This window comes from Euprymna scolopes, chromosome 22, assembly GCF_053919585.1.
Source record: "Euprymna scolopes isolate OS-2025 chromosome 22, ASM5391958v1, whole genome shotgun sequence".
Taxonomy (NCBI): Eukaryota; Metazoa; Mollusca; class Cephalopoda; order Sepiida; family Sepiolidae; genus Euprymna; species Euprymna scolopes.
Window position 1 is genome coordinate 640,454 of NC_136503.1, and position 18,005 is coordinate 658,458.

An 18,005-nucleotide genomic window follows, 5' to 3' on the forward strand; every position below is an offset into this window, starting at 1 on the left:
GAAATGTGTAATGAACAGTTCTTTAACCACAGAGGAGAGATTCATAATCGATGAGGGGGGGATACAATTAACACTTTGGAAAAGGGCTTCATATAAAGTTAACTGTACAGTACGATGGGACAGCATGATGATATATAATAACAAAAGACAACACATCTTTTGAAATGATGAACAAAGACAAAGGCTTATATAACGATATGAAGACATTTATTTTCCAGCTGGAGATGTAAATGATGAGAATTCGATGCCTGCTAAAATTACTAGATTATCTCGTCTTCCTCCCCTTCACTTCCAAAAGGAGCTTAGGCTCTCTCTCCAATTCAACTCGAACTGAAATCTCTTGAACTATCTCATGATAGAACAGAGCTAAATGTGCATGGGATGCACATGTGCATGCCTATGCTTCCAACACTAGTCCTAGTGACACAAAGGACATTTTTTAATTAAATTGTTCCATTATTTCTCTAACCTAACTTTGTTTTTATAGTTATTTCTAGCTACAATGGATAATTCCATTGCATTCCCGGAATCGTATCTAAATAACAATATGTATTCATTTTAACTTTGGATCACCGAGTTTGATTCCAGCATTCTCCTTTAATAATAATCATATTCAACCATAATTATTTTGTTTCTCTAAATACCAAGATTTGTGCCCTTCAATACACAACACCCCTACCCTTCTCATTTTTCAAAAAATGTACGCCTTTCAAATGGCAGTACATTTTCTCTATTCTTCACCTTTACCTGAACAAACTCCTTAAAATCTTCACAGTCGACTTGAGATAATAAAAATCAGACACCATCCATAAAAAACAAAATCTTTTTGGTCAGCCCTTTTCCAACTGACTCTCCTAATTATATTTAGACTGGAATCTCCATCCGATCTTCCGTGCATATTTCCTTTTGGGTGTAGGGTACAATCTCCTATGATCAATATCAGCTGTTTAATTCAGCCACCCTTATGCTGTAACACAGGCCCTATTTGCCTCTTCACCAACTTGATGACTCCTCATCTGATGGCTCCTTACTCTTTCTCTCCCGTGGGGGTTACTATTAATTAGAGCTTTGTCTTATTTTCTACACTATTTTACATCTTTTGGGACATACAGCAAAGCTCATTTACTTAAATTTTTTAGTGGTTGGCATCTAATTATGCAAGATACCTTCTACCATACTGATTCGCTTGGATTTCCTAGCTTGGATTCTTAGAACTCAGAGGCATCGGAAACATCACCCTTCAATAAACCCCCTTCACTGCCACAAATCCTACTGCACATATTAAATTACTAACAATGACAGTAACTTTGTGTGATTTTTTCCTTTCTCTTTATCAAAGCATCCAAGACTAAAAACAGCGTTATCCCACATACATACATCTCTAAAAAAGAAAAAAATAATAAGGTATCTTGTTACATCATTATTCTTGTTACGTATTTACAGCATATTTTACTTTTCTCTAATTAATCTAAGTGATTTGCACGCATACTGACTTTCTTGTCATATGTGAAGATCTCTTTTACCTTCCTATGTCTGCATTTTTAATTTGTTGTGTCTAGAATTACTAACATTTGGTATTTACAGTCTGTCCTAACTAAGCACACAACATCGCAGATTTTCATATTATTTTTCTCAACAGGTGCATCCAATATTGTGCTAAAACCTAGAAGAAAAACTATGAACAAAAAACAAAACTTTTGTTTTGGCTTATCACTTTCTGAAATCCTTATAAAATTAGCTGTTTACATAACTTTTGTCCCCTCTTAAAAATTCTAATTATTTCTAGACCAACCATTTGTCTAAAACTTTGTTTTTAATTTTTATAGCCTGTTTGTTTTTGTTTTTCATTTTTTTTCGTTTTAATATACTATTCAATTTCGCCAGCAAATGTCTGCAAACAAAAGGCAATTACATTGTATATGTAAAAAAATATTGTTTTCTTTTCGAAACAAGGTTTACATAAGAGTGCATATTCGATTCTAATTACATGCAAGACAATTTAAACACAATAAAAGTTTACATAGAGTTCTTTTGCACAAAAAGTAAACCGTTTGTACATTTTAACACTCTTTTAAAAGTGCAACAGTAGACACTGTCAATTTGATTGACAGGTAAGCAAAACAAGTAAAAGAAATATAGTCTCATTTTTAAACGAAATTTATGTATTTTTATTGATAAAAATAGAAAGACATTCAGTTTATAAATTGTGATTGTTTGAGTAAGTTAATTTGTTTTGATAAAACACTGACAATTAGCAATCACTTTTTAACTAGGAAATTATAATGAGATGTTAGGTTTCAAAATGTTAGTTTCATCATGTAAAGCTACGAAAAAACAAGGGTACATATGATGTAAATTTGATGTTAATTTGGTTTTCAAAACTTTACAAATACCTTGCTGATATCTGAATTATTGCCTCTGTGCAATTCTAAAGAAAAAAACTGATCTGCAAACTTATGGCTCATTAGTCTCCTATGACGTTTTGTAAGATCTTTGAATCTTTAATATATCTAAGGTCTTTTCATGAAAATTAATTTCCACAGTATTATCAAACAAATAAATATAATCAGATCATTTTTAGACAAAAGAAAGATTTAGGCCTTCTTTGCTGGCTGTACATCAGCATTAGACTAATGCAAGTGAGCTACAGCTCTTGATCATTGAACATTTATTATCCTGAACTTCCATAATAAATACATAAAATACACTTCCAAGGCTGCTACAAAGAAGGTAGTCTCCCTTGAATGTTTTAGAAAACTACTCTCACCTGCTAATATCCTATAAATGTATAAAAATACTGAAATATTTTTAGCACATTGAAACACTTAATGTTATTAGTTATGCTGCAACTTTGTACCAGTTAGAGATTACATAAAGAAATGAAGTTAAATACAAACCAGATTTTACCATTTCAAATTAATTTAATATTAAAAACACATAAAGTGTTTCAAATTTTACTCATTAAATGTTGAATATATTCTGGAATCTGAAGATTAGATTATCTTAATATGTTTATTTTTTTACAAACGTACAAAATCATTATATCTATAGTAGTTTAATTTTGTATTTTATTTTAAAGAGAAAAAACGCTTGTATTATTTTTGAAATCGAATATTATTTTGTCATAAATTGTTATTTTTTATTTTTAGACAAGTAATTCTCAAATATTCTATCAAGTGTTTTATCTTTGATATTTCCATTCTAAAGCCAGTAAAGGTTTTCAAAAGTTTTCTATGAACAAATTCTTACTTTTTTATATGTTTATTTTAACACATTTTAAAAGTGATGATTCCTGAGTACAACAAGATAGACGTGAAGCAGGTTGGAAGTTACATCAGCTGAAACGTTGTGAGAACAGGACTTAAAATGAGAATAATAGTCCCATTATTACAAACAATATAAATTATCAATTCCCATTGCAAAACTTCGTAAAAATAATGTATGAAATACAAATATATTTTATTATTTTTATAGGATTTAAAAAAAATGTTGTTTTAAATAAAAATCGTTGGATAATTAAATCTTTTAAAAGTTTTAATCTTCTCATTTTGGTTAATACTTATATTACAGACATTTAAGACATTTTATTCGAATATACATAGTTTAGTCTTATTTAAAAAAATACTGCAGACTATTGATTTGTAAGCAGAACGTTTACAAAGATTGTAACAATTTAATACAATAAACTCATCCATTTACAATAATCATTAATGAAATAATGATCATTAAACCAGTTTACAAATAAGGATAATTACATGTCATTAAAAAACTATTTCAAACTTAAGCTGTATGTTTTCCTTAAAAGGTCACAAAGCAACACTTGATGGTCTTTGGCTATAGATCTACGCAGTTCATATTTTCTGGAAGAGATCTATAAAAATAATCAAATGATATAAGTTTCATATAAAAACAAGAGAAATTTTGAGTGTTCATTTTTAAAAGTGTATTATAAAATTCTAATATTTTTTAATAAATTTTAAAACTAAAAAATTAAAATGGCACAGCATTTTAGAATGTCATAAATATAAATCTGAAGGTAAAATAATATAATTAAAAATCAAATAAGTTGAAATAAAGATTGTATTACTTATGGTAAACTGAAAATTTCTGAATAATGTCAAAACAAAAACTGGTTCTCAAAAATAAAAAAAATGAACAGATATTCGAAAGTATTAGTTAGCGATTATACTTACATTTTATGTATTCTTGTGATTTATCTGAGTAAAAAAAGGAAATAAACTTGAGATTTAATAAAGAAACAAAAATTACAGCAAAATGTTTTAAGGCATCACAGATCATATTGTTTTGCAATAAAAAAAAAACATTAACAAAGAAAAAATCTTTCAAAATATAATAAAACGTTAATAAAGAGATTATTTCAGGCCTTTTTGAAATTACTTTTTTAATATACTGCATGTTTGTTAGTAAATGGTTCCCGTTTCCCTGACTGTATTGACATGCAGAAGTTCAAGTGTAATGTAAACAGACATCTTGCGGCTCAACTCCCTACATAGTACCCCCACAAATTATGTCCCAGAAAGTAGCCTGCTACATCAAAGTGACACTGCGCCTTGTTTGGGGTGAAAAATGTTTTGTTAAAGTTTGCCCATATGAAAAACTTATGATGGAAAATTACTTAATATGCATGAGTGATTTTTACCAAATTGGCCAATCAGAGCGAATTCAATTTTGTCACTATGAAGATAGTTGGCTCGTCAAACTAATCACCTTCTCATGAGGTATCTGGAGCATGTTTTTGGCAATTGAATTGAATTGAGATGTTGTAAAGAGTTCAGTTTGAACTGCCCCTCCATCCATCATGCTGAACCCCCCCCCTGCTCAATGACCAAAAGAGAGGAAGGAGTCATATGCTGCACCCCCCCCCCCCGCTCACTGACCAAAAGAGAGAGAGAGAGGAAGGAAAGAAAGAAAAAGGGACAATAGTGCGTTGAAAAAGTTTTTTCCTGGGTGAACTGTTCATGTGACTGTAATCTCTGCATTGTTTAAAAAATAAAAAATGAAAATTGCATTTCATTAAACTGTAAAATAGCAAATATTGTAATCAGGAGTTTATTTAATAATTAATTTTTATAAAAACAAAAATTTACCACTAGAGTTTATTTTATTTGTTGCCTAAGGAATTTGTGACTCAAATATCAAACAAATGCCATTTGAGTTGATTTCTTTCAGGAGACAGCATGCAGAAATAAGGGCAGCAAACCTAGTGCCAATCCAAACTATTTTGATTTGTTTTCTTTATTTTCATTTGTTTTTTTGTTTGCTTTTTATCCTCCTATTTCATTTTATTCTTTTACCTATGGACCACTGGTGAAGCAAGGAATAACAGGAATCACACATCAAATCTCATCATTGTATAGGCGATCAAGGCCATGCTACTGAACTTTTTGGGGTGTTCCGAAATCGGAACCACCTAAGACTAAACTTGTGTACTGGTAAACACTTCAGTCTTTACCGTGTTACAACTTTGTTTTGTTTTGTTTGAGCAAAGCCAGCATCTCTTGCTTTTTAGGGCTAATTAAGCTATTTTTTGCACAGACAAAGGTATTTTTTTTCATTTAATTAAATATCTTAGGCCTTTAGTTTGCTAAGTATCTTTGAAATAGACCCAGAAAACTAATATTTATCTTTCAAGGGATTTTTACAATGAATTTATTTAACTTCAAAATTTAGCTGAACTTGTCAGTTTCCGAATGTCGCCATAAAAACATTTTTCATTATAACTTTTTTTCATGTCTACATTTTTGGAAATTAACTTAAGGCTTTACTCTTTCAAATACAATTAAAAAAAGTAGTCAGAAACCTACAAAAAATTATAATAAACCAGCTTTCAAAACCATGTCCGCCTATCTTTTTTCACCATTATTGCCTGTATCTAATTTTAATGGATTTTAAAGCTTTTTTTTTTTCAGTTAAAAATGTATTGCTTAGGTAACTTAAACCAACAACAACATGGCTAACAAAAATATGCTGTCTTCAGAGTGTCAGTAATGGCTTTCAACTCAAAAAAATAAACAAATAGAAATAATAAACTGACAGAAATCCATGCAGTAAGTGTTACCCTAACATTTATTTCTATCAATATTTTTTATTTTTCATGATGCAAGTAATTTTTGAGATTTCCCTGTTGAATGTGTGATGTCGGCCATCTTGTTGCTGGTCTAATTTACTAACTCTGCCATACTTATGTTTCGAATTAAATAGACACTTTAAAATATGTTCTACCACACAAAACTGATCCAGGTAGGTAGAAGAGCAACATATATTGCCTTTGATAATATTTATTTGCCATATATTTGAATTTTTTACCCTTTTTTATCTTGTTTCCTTCCCCTCCCCACCAAAAGATAAAATACCCAATTGGAGAGAATTTGGTGGACCTGAATGAGGATCACCCCCTCCCCACTTTTTTTATTCGATTTTTTGCAGTTTTTTTATGGATTATTATTGATTGGACACTAATATACCAGATTATCTCACAAAAAAGCAAAAAAAGGTCAATATTTCGACATTTAAAACGTCTTCTCGGGTTTTAATTAAGTTATAGTAAATTGATCTCTATTTTGTAAACACAGAAATGAATTATTGCCCTTTGTTTTATTATTTCTTCTTTTAGTTTATTTTATTTTTCTTTCTCTTTTCATTGCATACATGTGAATATTAAAAAGTAGTATGGCTACTTCCAGAAGCCCAAAATAGGAATTAATGAAAAAAACTTAATGAATCACCGATACATTATACCCAGGAGAAACAATGCCACAAAGCAAGGTTTGCAAATGTGACCATGACATGTCCATGCAAGCATATACCAGAGCCAAACTGAATAACTTTTGCTAGAGATGCTGTCATTGTAAGAATACCATATCTATACGGAATGGTACATTTTTTCAAAAAGCTTAATTGACAATTTCAGTTTTGTGAATAATGTTCGACTTCATCTGAGAACTTCCTGTCACATGCTCGGCAAATGGCAATGGCATGTTACTTAAATTTGCTATTCAGCGGTACGAATCTTGCAGAGATGTATGTGCCAGTAAAATGCTAAATGACAGGGATCTGGGCAGGAGCTGCTAGAAGTGAGTTGTTCTGCCTTGATAAAGTTCAAAATAGACTTCGTAGCCTCGTAGGAGATGTCCTTTTCTCTTCCCTGCAACCTCTATCTCACAGAAGAGATGTTGTGAGTTTGTCTCTGATGTATCGTTATTTTCATGGAAAGTGTTCGACTGAGCTTCAGTCTATGGTCCTCCCTCGCCAAACTTTCACAAGAAACACTCGTCTAGCTGAAAACACTATCAATAATTCCCCCTACTCTTTATCTGTGCCTAAACCTAAGCGTAGATTCCATGAACAAAGCTTCTTTCTTAGAACTGCACGCCTGTGGAATTGTCTTCCTTTTTCCTGCTTTCTGGCTGACTACAATATGGTTGTCTTCAAGTCTAACGTAAACAAGTTCTTGATGAGCCGTTCCATATAAGTTAACAAATTTACCGAATTGATTACTATATTGTCCAATTTCTACTGTACACTCTTTAACCCTTATCCTCGAGTGGCCTCTTGGCATTGATAATGTGTTGATGCCTGTGTAAAAAAATAAAAAATAAAAAAAGTCACATAATCCGACCAATCATCTCTAAAACTTAAACCTGGCAACAATTAAAAAATAGTTTTATACTTAATTTGACAAAATTTCTTCTTTCTTTTTTTTACATGGGGGGTCACCACTTATCAAGGCCCAAAGGCCACTCAGGGATAAGGGTTATTGCGTGTACAGTAATCAATGAGATAGTATTGTAGTAATCATTAGTATTGGGGGTTTTGATAGAGTGTCTTACTTAAGGGGTAAGGGGGCGGTTTGTCAGGAGTTTGTTTATGTTGGACTTGAAGACGTCCAAGTTGTAGTCAGGTGGGAAACAGGCAAGCGGCAGAGAGTTCCACTGGCGTGCAGTTCTAAGAAAGAAGCTTTGCTCATGGAATCTATGTTTAGATTTAGGCACAGATAAAGAGTGGGGAAAATTATTGACAGTAGTTTCAGCCAGACAGGTGTTTCTCGTGAAAGATTGGTGGGGGGGGGACGAGGGATTGGAGCTCAGACGAGCACCTGCCATGGAAATAACGATAAAACAAAGACAGACTCACAACGTCTCTTCTGTGGGAGAGAGGTTGCAGGGAAGAGAAAAGGGCATCCCCACTAAACCACAAAGTCTATTTTGTACTCTGTCAAGGCAGCAAGACTCTGGAATTCCATTCCAGGTCCCTGTTTCCCCAACAGTACTGACGTGCAGAAGTTCAAGTGTAACGTGAACCGACACCTTGCTGCCCAAATCCCTACATAGTACCCCAGTAGTTGTTGCCCCTGATAGTAGCCCCCTTTACCAAAGTGGCAATTTGCCTTGTTTGGGGTGAAAATGTAATAAAAAAAAAAAAAAAAAAAAAAAGGATAGGCTGTTTTTAGCAGCTCCTGCCCAGATGTGGCAGCAGTACTCCATCCTTGGACGTACTTGGCTTTTATACAGATAGAGAATTGCATTAGTAGTGAGATATCTTCTGGAGCGGTAGAAGGATCCCACCATTTTCCCAGCGTCCCTGGCAACAGATTGGATGTAGGTGTTCCATTTCAGATCAGGAGTAAAGGTCAAACCCAGAAGCTTGTCAAAACATGGAGCCTCCCCAAGACGAGAGTCATCCATTTCAATTGATGCCAGATGGGGATCAGAGCGTTGATGATGTAAAGATAGAAGCTTGGTTTTGGATGCATTAAAAGTGACCAGCCACCTCTTCCCCCATTGTACCATGCACTCAAGATCAGAGGAGACAGAATTAGAGAGAATTTTGTCATTTACGGCCTTTGATGTGTTGCCATAGATGGTCGTGTCATCAGCATAGATGTCAACGAATGATTTAAGTATGTGTTTTGGGAGATCAACTATTTATGTTTACTACGCTATAATCACATTGGCTAATGTATACTCATTAACCCTTATCCTCGAGTGGCCTCTGGGCCTTGATAAGTGGTGACTCCTGTGTAAAAAAAAAAAAGAAAAAAAAAACTGATTGGTGGCCCTAGACATGTAGTTCAAATCGACAAAAGCCTGCTTTTCAAAAGAAAAAACCATGTTGGGAGACAGACACCGTTCAAATATAGGTCATTGGGTTTTATAACCAAACCCTAAAAAAAGGATTTGTACTGCAAATCCCAGACCACTCGGCTATGACACTGGAACTTGTTATTTCGGAATATGTCACTGCTGGCTGAACTCTTCACCAATCAGTGGAGGAGCTATTCAAATTGGGGAAATCAAGGCTACATGCATGGAACCGCCAACCATTCCCAAAATTTCGTGGACCCTATCACTGGTGTTTGTTTGCACCAATAATATTGAGGCTTGCTGATCTCACTTAAAAAAAGATTAAAGTCTATATCGGGATCAGTAGGAGATATGAAATGGTCTCAGGTCGACAAGGTCGTGTATCGAGAGGCATACAATATAAAAAGTGAAAAAGAACTTGAAAATTTCAAACTATTTCTACAGCATGTTTGCGAAATTTATTGTATTTTTAAAAAGTAAAAAAAAAAACCTCACTTTTTATCACAAAAAAAGAAAAAGTATTTTTTAAAAAAACTTGCTTTTCATAAAACAAAAACAGTACCCCCCCCCCTATAAAAAAAAAACTCACTTTTCATCTGTAGTTTTTATTGAGAAAAAATATTTCTAAATTACAAATGCGGTAGGTCCATGTCATTTTTATTTTCTATTGTTTCTTATTTTCTCTTGATTTTCCCGCGTGTTTCGTTTTTACAAAATGGGGGATCGATTTACTACAACGTTGTAACTAAAAAGTGAGCACCCCTTTCGAATGTTAAAAAAAAAAAAAATTTTTTTTAAATCTGGTATATTAGTGTCCAATCAAATCCATTGAAAATTTGCAAATAAGAAGAAACAAACAAAAAATATAGGGAGGAGATGATTCTCTTTCAGGTACACAAACTTAGGCACACTTTAAGAATTCGTTATTGTGTTCATTGAAATATTTCGGACGCTAAAACCAAGGCAACTTTGAGGAACTGTAATAAAATAAATGACTATTTTTTCTTAAATCTTTAACATTGGGGGAGGGAGAAAAAAGAAAACGAGACGATAATTGAAGAGAAAATTTACTTTTTATTAAACAAAACATTTTATTTTTAAAAAATAATTGTGAAAACACTTTTAAAAAACTACATTTTTAATGTAATAAAACTTTCATTTTTTAAATCTTTTATCTTCGTTGTTAATACAAATCATAATTATCGTCTCATTTTCCTTATTTCTTGCAATGTAACGTTAAATATTTGATTTAAAAAAAAATGTAGTTGAAAAAAAAGTAGGCATGTTGCAATTTTCTTTAATAAAAAAAACTCTAATTTCATTTGTACTGATTTCATTTTCTGTTTAAAAAGAAAAAGTCGCGTCTTTCTTTTCTTACAATTCCTTGAAATTGCGTTGTTTTTTTTACGTCCCAAATTTTTAGATGAAAACAAACAAACAAAAAAAAATTGAACGAATCTCTTATTAAAATGGAGTTATCTCCCTCAGCACAATGCTGAATTAAAAAAAGCGCCCTGAAACCTCAAAATCGATGGGGAACCTTGTAGGAATATAGGAAGAGAGAATTCTCCAAAAGAAATTAAATTCAAGTAATACTTGCTTGTTGCTTGGCAATTTGCTTTCAACAAAGAAACGATTATAAGAATTGTTCATTAAAATGAGACGAATTTAATGGATAGAAGTTGACCTTTAAGATGGCAACTGCAAAAGCAAGTTCGCAGAAATTTAAATAATTATTTTAATTTATTGTGATTTAAAATTTTGTTTTAATTTATTGTTGTTACGTGTCTTGTTGAATTAAAAATAATGATACTATATATTAACAATTTTTACAATAAAAAGAAAACACCTAACTTTTTAATGTAAAAATACAACGAATTTAATATGAGTGGGGATAAAAAAAAAGATTTGGATGAGTTTAGGTAGAAGACGATTTCTTCGAAAGACAAATATTGCATAACTTAAACTTAACTATGTAAAAAAAAAAAATAGATAGAAAAAATATAATAAATGATGATTCGGTACTTCTACAGTTTATCGCCGAAAATGGAGACGCCATTTTATTTTCGCGCACTTGTTAAAATCCGAGGGAGAAATCACTATTTTAAACTATGACCGAAGCATGGAATAAATAACAAAAACATTAAACTAGATAATGATTTTTCCGTTTCAATTAAATTAATTTGTTGTTGACCCTTCAAAGTTGCTTAAATTCAAAAAAAATGTTTTGTAGCAATCACAGAGAACTATTTTCTCTGGTGAATCAATGCCCCCCCCCCCTCTGAGTTCTCCGGCCACAGGCTGACCAATCAGCTAACAAGGTGCATTGATTTATCTGCTCCCTAAGGGAACGTTAGCAACAGTCAGATCCGGACCGCCGGACCGGCAGCGTAGCAACAGTCAGCAGATTCGGACCGGCGGCGTAGCAACATCTATCCTTTTTCGTCTCCTGTCTACTGGACATCTCGCTATAGCATTGACGGCCTCGATTTGAGACAACTGCTATCCAGCCGAGGAAAAACACGGTACTGACTGACCTTCGACGACAAAAGAACCTTTTTTTCCTTCTCCTCTTTTAGCAACCTGACCTGCCAGTTCCTGCTACGAATAAAATACTCTTCATTGTTATTGTTTAAAAGGAAGTTTGTGTTTCTTTTGTGCCTTGTTCTTTGCTATAATTTATTACGAAGGTAAAACAATTACCCCTCCCCAAAAGTTTCATTAAAATTATTTATTTGTTCTGAAAAATAAAAGAAAAACTATTTTATAAAAATATAATGTTGCTTTCATTACAAAATTGTTTTATTAAAGTTATATTTTCTTACGCAAACTTTTCAATAAATGTTTAAAATTATATTTTGATAAATTTTTATACAGGAAATGTTTAGGCTCTCACCGAGTTTAGATGAATATGTCATTTTCATTTTCTGTTTTTAATAATGTCTTTTTCATTTTGCTTTTAATAATGTGTGTGTGTGTGTGTGTGTGTGTGTGTGTGTGTGTGTGCTTCATAAAAACTTTCCTGCTTTAATTAATTAAATCGAAACATTTTCAATTAAACAATGACGGATATATATATATATATTCTCTAGGTACCTCCACGGCGATGTGTAAAACGTCAGAGGTACACATTTTAATAGTGACATCATCATTTCGTGTGTTTGTGCTAATTTTTATGGATAAGCGTTCGCGTTATAATCATTAATGGAGTAAGTTTTTTTTGGGGGGGTTCTTTTGTTTGCTATGGATAAAAAATAATATAAAACTTACCTTTTGTAAAGGAAAAATACTTTTTATGAACGAAGTACACATACTAGAGGTAATAAAATAAAATTAATATTAACGTATTCTGTTGACACATGTATTTTTTTTATTTTTTTTTTTTTATTCAATTTTCACCCCAAACAAGGCACAGTGCCACTTTGAAGCAGGGGGCTACTATTAGGGAATTAATTAGCGGGGTCATTATGAAGGGAGAAGAGTAGAAAGATGTTTGTTAACATTACACTTGAACTTCTGCATATCATTGCAGTTGGGAAAGCAGAATCCCGGAAGGGAGTTCCAAAGACCCGCAGTTCTGGAGAAGAAACTATTGGAGTAAAAGGCTTTCTTGCACCTAGGGATCTCCACTGTAAAGGGATGAGACTTAGTAGCTTGTCGGGTTTGTCGGGGGTAGTTACGTCGGGGAGGTACAAGTGTTTGCAGTTCGTCAGAGCATTCACCATTAAAGTATTTGTAGAACAGGCAGAGGGATGCAACATCTCGTCGATGGGACAGAGGTTGAAGCCTAGATGACAGTTCAGGACCTATCAGGTTGGCGACTCTTTTTTGAACCCTGTCCAGGAGCGAGAGACAAGCAGCAGATGCACCAGCCCAGATGTGACAACAGTATTCCATACATGGGCGAATGGTTGCCTTATAGAGGTATAGGATACTGGCAGGCGTAAGTAGTTTTCTAGCACGGTAGAGGGAGCCAACCTTCCTTGCAGCAGCCTTGGCAATGCTCTCAATGTATCTATTCCAGTTCATATTCCCTGTAAACGTTAGGCCGAGGAGTTTAAAAGAAGTACTTTCAGGCAATGTGTTCTTGGCCATTGCTATTGGTGGTAGAGAAGGTTTCTTGTAGTTATTGAAGGAAACAAGCTTAGTCTTAGCAGCATTGAATGAGACCAACCATTTTTGTCCCCATTCCACTATGGATTGGAGGTCATCCTCTAGTGTTTCTGCCATTTTCTTGGATATGTGTTCATTTGTTTTCCCCTCATATCTGTTATAGAGAGTGGTGTCATCGGCAAATATACCCATCTCCGAAACAATATTATCAGGGAGGTCGTTTATGAATATCAGGAACAATAGAGGTCCAAGGATATACCCCTGAGGCACTCCCGCATTTATGTCATATTGTTTGGATGTACGTCCGTCGAGGACAACTTTGATTTTTCTATTACTTAAGAAGGATTTAATTACGTTATGAATTCTTCCAGTGATTCCATATGATCTAATTTTCCTTAGAAGACCATCGTGCCATACCCTGTCAAAAGCCTTAGATATATCAAGGGCCACTACTCTACCCTCCCCTGTTTTATCCAATGAACGGTATATACGTTCAGAAACTACAGTTAAGATATCTGCTGTTGAACGGGCTTTAAAAATAATGTTCTTTACAAGCCTCCGTACATTAATTTAAATAATAAAATCAAAACGAATTTTTTAAAGGTTGATTTTGGATTTACAATTTTTATTATCTCAATAGTCTTACATCCTTTTATATGAATAGATTTTTTTATTATTGGAAACCTGTTATTAAAAAAATCCATTTAAACTTCATATCACGTAATATTTGAATTTAATATCATTTAAGGCTTTTTAAAAATAATTATTTTTTAGAATTGTTTTTTTTTGTTGTTGTAATTCGAATAATTATATTACCGAGAAAAAAAATTATCCAGAAAGTTTTTTTTTTTTTTTTAACATAATATTAAATTTATGTCCAATTTTATTTACAACTTTGAGGTAAGTGAAACAATGTCGGAAATTTATCCTCTTTCAGATAAATTCCCCACTAAAATAACTAGCCTGTAAAAAAATATAAATAAAAGGATGGAATAAAAAAGTGGGGGGGGGGGTAAAGAATAAAATATAAAGTTCTTGTTTCAAAAGAAAGAAGAGATTTTATTTACAATAAAGTGGGTTGCAAATTTTTCCCTTTGCAGGCATCAAATTCAAAAACAAAGAACGCCAAGGTAGCGACATATAAAGCAAAAAACGCTGGTTCTTATATTGAAAATGTATCAATGACTGAATATAATATAATTAAAATAGTAGTTCCTAATCTCTCTCTCATATACAATAAATTTTAGGAATGTACTCACAAATTGATGGCAGTCAGGCACGTGCCGTTTTCTTTTTTTCTCGATTTAAAAAGTCCTTTAAATTTTTACACTCTTTCTAAATACGTGCAAACCGTAGACACGTAAATAGTCTTCAAAAGTTCGCTTCCAATGCGTCTGGGGTATTTTTTGCCGGGTATTCTTCTTGAAGGAGGGCTCGTCAAAATTCCATATCAGCACCGGGCAATGAACTCGCGTCCAATATCCACGTCGCCGGAATTCAAAGAGGCTGAATTTCGCGCTGGGCTCGTGACATCATCAACGAACTAGCATTGCTCTTTTTCTTTAAATTAAAGGGAGTTTAATACAAACCCAAAATATACGAAACTAAGAATTATTAAAGATACGAAATACTGAAAATCAAATATAAGAACCAGAATAAAAATATAAATGTAAACAGCTGGATGCACTATTGGTACAAAAAAATTCCAACAATAAATAATAGTAATATATATATATATATATATATATATATATATATATATATATATATATATATATATATATATATATATATATATTACTATTTTTTAATTATTTGATCTTTTCAGCTTTAAAAAATGTTGAAACTTTTATCAACCCACATTTATTTTGCTTAGTTTTCAGACCATGAAATATAGGGGAGGTAGAACACCTAAAAACATATATTTCCGCTAACATATTTAACGAAACCTACTTTTAATATATAAGTTTATTTAATAATGATTGAATATCGAAAATTTCAGGAAAATATGATTATTATTTGATTTTTACTAGATTTTTAAAACATGGGTGTGTGAACGGCTTAAAAAACGTCACTACATAGGAACGTTGTTTTAAAGCGTTGATAATGTAAACATGATTTTTGTCTAGCATTTTCATTATTTTTGTATGCTGTAAAAAATTTTTTTTAATATTAGCAGTTTATTTGAAGCTTTTTCTATTAAATGGTAAAAAGGTTAGGATGATAATATTAAATTAAATTACAATTACATTGTGTTACATATGGGGGGGGGGTAAAACTGTGGCACGCGTTGGAGGTACCTAATATTCTCTTTCACTTTCTTTATTTACTTTTTTCATAGTTCTTTCCGGATATAATTAATATCTAGTTTAATTTTTCTTGTTATTTATTTCTAACTGCAGTCATAGTTTAAAATACTAATTTCTCCCTAAGATTTTAACAACAAGTGCATGAAAAAAAATGGCGTCTCCAATTTCGGCGATAAACTGTAGAAGTACCGATGAGTTCATTTTTTTTTTTCAATCAATTTTTTCAATCAATTAAAGCCAATGTTGATAAGATCTGGAGAGGAATGAAATGGCCAGCGTTTGTTTTGATCTACTTTAGACGATGTTAGACTGAACGAAAAGTTGCATATAACAAATCGCAGCAAAGTAAAAGCATACCTGACTTAAAGTTAAATGAAGGTATATCTCACGAAACCGTTTGAAGGGACGAAGAGACTTTATTCTCGAGCGTACAGAACGAAGCTGAAAACACAAACTGGAAAAGTAAACACAAATCGAAGAGACAGACGACAACTCAAAATATGTTGAGTTATCTCCCTTGACCGATATGCGATCATAATTCAATACTCGCGTGATGCCTTTTTTTTTTCTTCTTCCTTTTCTCTTTTCTCAAGATAAGGGCTCATAGAGTCGGTCACAAAAATTAGTAACAGTTTTTCAGGTAGGATGGTTTCGCTCTATGTCTGGAGAGACGAGCATGTCTTTGTCTATTAACTGTCAATGAGATGGGGTGTGTTGTGTCTGTTCCGTGGGAGGAGTTGACTGGAATCGTCTCCTTAGTCACAATAGGGGGATTGCTGGTTGGTTGACTTCATAGTAGTAACCTCTTGTCCCTGGCTATGCTGATAGTCATCTCATGAATGGCAGGCTTGGTATGCAAGGCCAGGTCGCTATCGTCCTCGTCACTCTCATCTGGATGTTCAAGACAAGTCCTTAGGCTGTGACCTGGATGAGAAGGGACTCTGAAGCAATCATCTTTGTGGACCTTGTATGTACAAGCCCTTAACTGGAAGCCGGCAAACCTTTGTATGTACATCCAATCATCCTGCTTGGATGAAACTAAGTATCTCTCATGTCCTTTATTCTACAATACAAAGGTACACAATGTCTCCGACATTCACCTCTACACGAGCGGTTGGGAGCCTTAGACTGCTCATTGTAAACATGGTTGGCCTTGTGCCTACGATGCTGCTCTTCTATAAGATCCATATCATTGAAGTGGATACGTTCATTGGTAAACTGGTCCCTGTGAATCAAGATTTCTCTGGGGAACAATCCCAGTGACCCAAACCTACAGTTCAATGTGCAACATTCTACAGAGAGCGAGACTGTAGAGATCTGTGAATCAGCTGGGTTCAACTTGAGGAGTTCTCGCTGGACATCTTGAACGTCCTTTTCAGCAACAGGGTTATGATTGAGGTTTTTAGTGTTACCTACCTCTATTAAGATATGGAGAGTGAGTAGAAATCAATTATTTTTAAGGGATTTGAAGCTGGAGGTGGAGTCTGTCCTTACGACAGCAGGTGGATTAATGATGGGTCTGATGTGCATACAGGTCTTTAGAATAGCCTCTCGTAATATGTCCCTTTGCTCATTTGGAATAAGGACTGCAAGAGTATAAGAACTGACGTACCCTCATAAGACAAAAATCAGTTGTCTATTTTTCTTGATGATATTAGCTGCGAACCTAAGCCTGAGCATATTCAGGGGGTCTTCACTGGACTGAGGAATAGCTACGAGTGGAGAGCCGCTCAATGGAGCACAATGGTAACATGAGGAAACAATTTTCTTCACGGCTTCAGCCAGGTCCAAGGCAGAGAAATACCGACTCACTACCTGTTGTATCTGATGTTTGGTAGGGGTCCCAGCTTAATATGCAGCGCCGTCAGCAAGGCATGCAGGGTATGTCGTAGGACAATAATTGCATCCCATTGTGGTAGAAGATTAATGCTTTTAAGTCGCTTTGATGGGTGAGTTCCCTGCATCAGGTGTGCCCGTGTTCGTCTAAGGTCTGAGCACTTATTTGGAATGTCTTTCCATGCAGGACGGCTGGTATATGGAAGGTTTGATGATCCCTTAACTACCTCCACAAGCTAAGTCCTAAACACTGCGACCTCCTTCTGTACCTATAAGAAGGAGCAGATCTGACATGTTGGATGCCTGCACTCAGGAGCATTACGGCTGGCAAAATCAGCAGGCAAGTTCACTCTGCCCGCAAGATGTTGGATGGAAGCCTGGAAATGGCAGACAGTTTACAGGAACAACATTAATCCAGAGCTGGTGGAGAACTAGCCTTGACAGAGCTTTTATAGGCCTGAACACAGGGCTTGCTATCTGTGAAGAGAGTGGGATGATCAGGGGCGATCACCACAAAGAAAGTGATGTTATCTTGGTGCTTGCTTGAAATTGGGTAGATACTCGCCATGCCAGAAGATGTTGGAGTGAACATGGAAATAGCATGGCAAATGTATTGTGGTCCACGTATTTGTTGTGGTTCACT

General features: G+C 34.0%; 1 protein-coding gene across 6 annotated transcripts in view; it reads right to left on the reverse strand.

The window, feature by feature from the left end:
* Positions 1-16,022, reverse strand: part of LOC145243835 (uncharacterized) — a 35,184-nt gene extending 19,162 nt beyond the window's left edge. Inside the window, exons 1-3 of one of the 6 annotated variants that reach the window (XM_080106862.1) lie at positions 15,884-16,022; positions 4,194-4,217; positions 3,250-3,338 (exon numbers count right to left, since the gene is read on the reverse strand). The gene's annotated coding sequence lies outside the window, so the exon portion shown is untranslated. Of the gene's footprint in view, positions 1-3,249; positions 3,339-4,193; positions 4,218-10,700; positions 11,700-15,883 lie in introns of those variants that run through there. The other 5 variants (XM_080106861.1, XM_080106864.1, XM_080106858.1 and 2 more) reach the window with 5 other exon arrangements.
* Between the last annotated feature and the right edge of the window lie 1,983 nt (positions 16,023-18,005).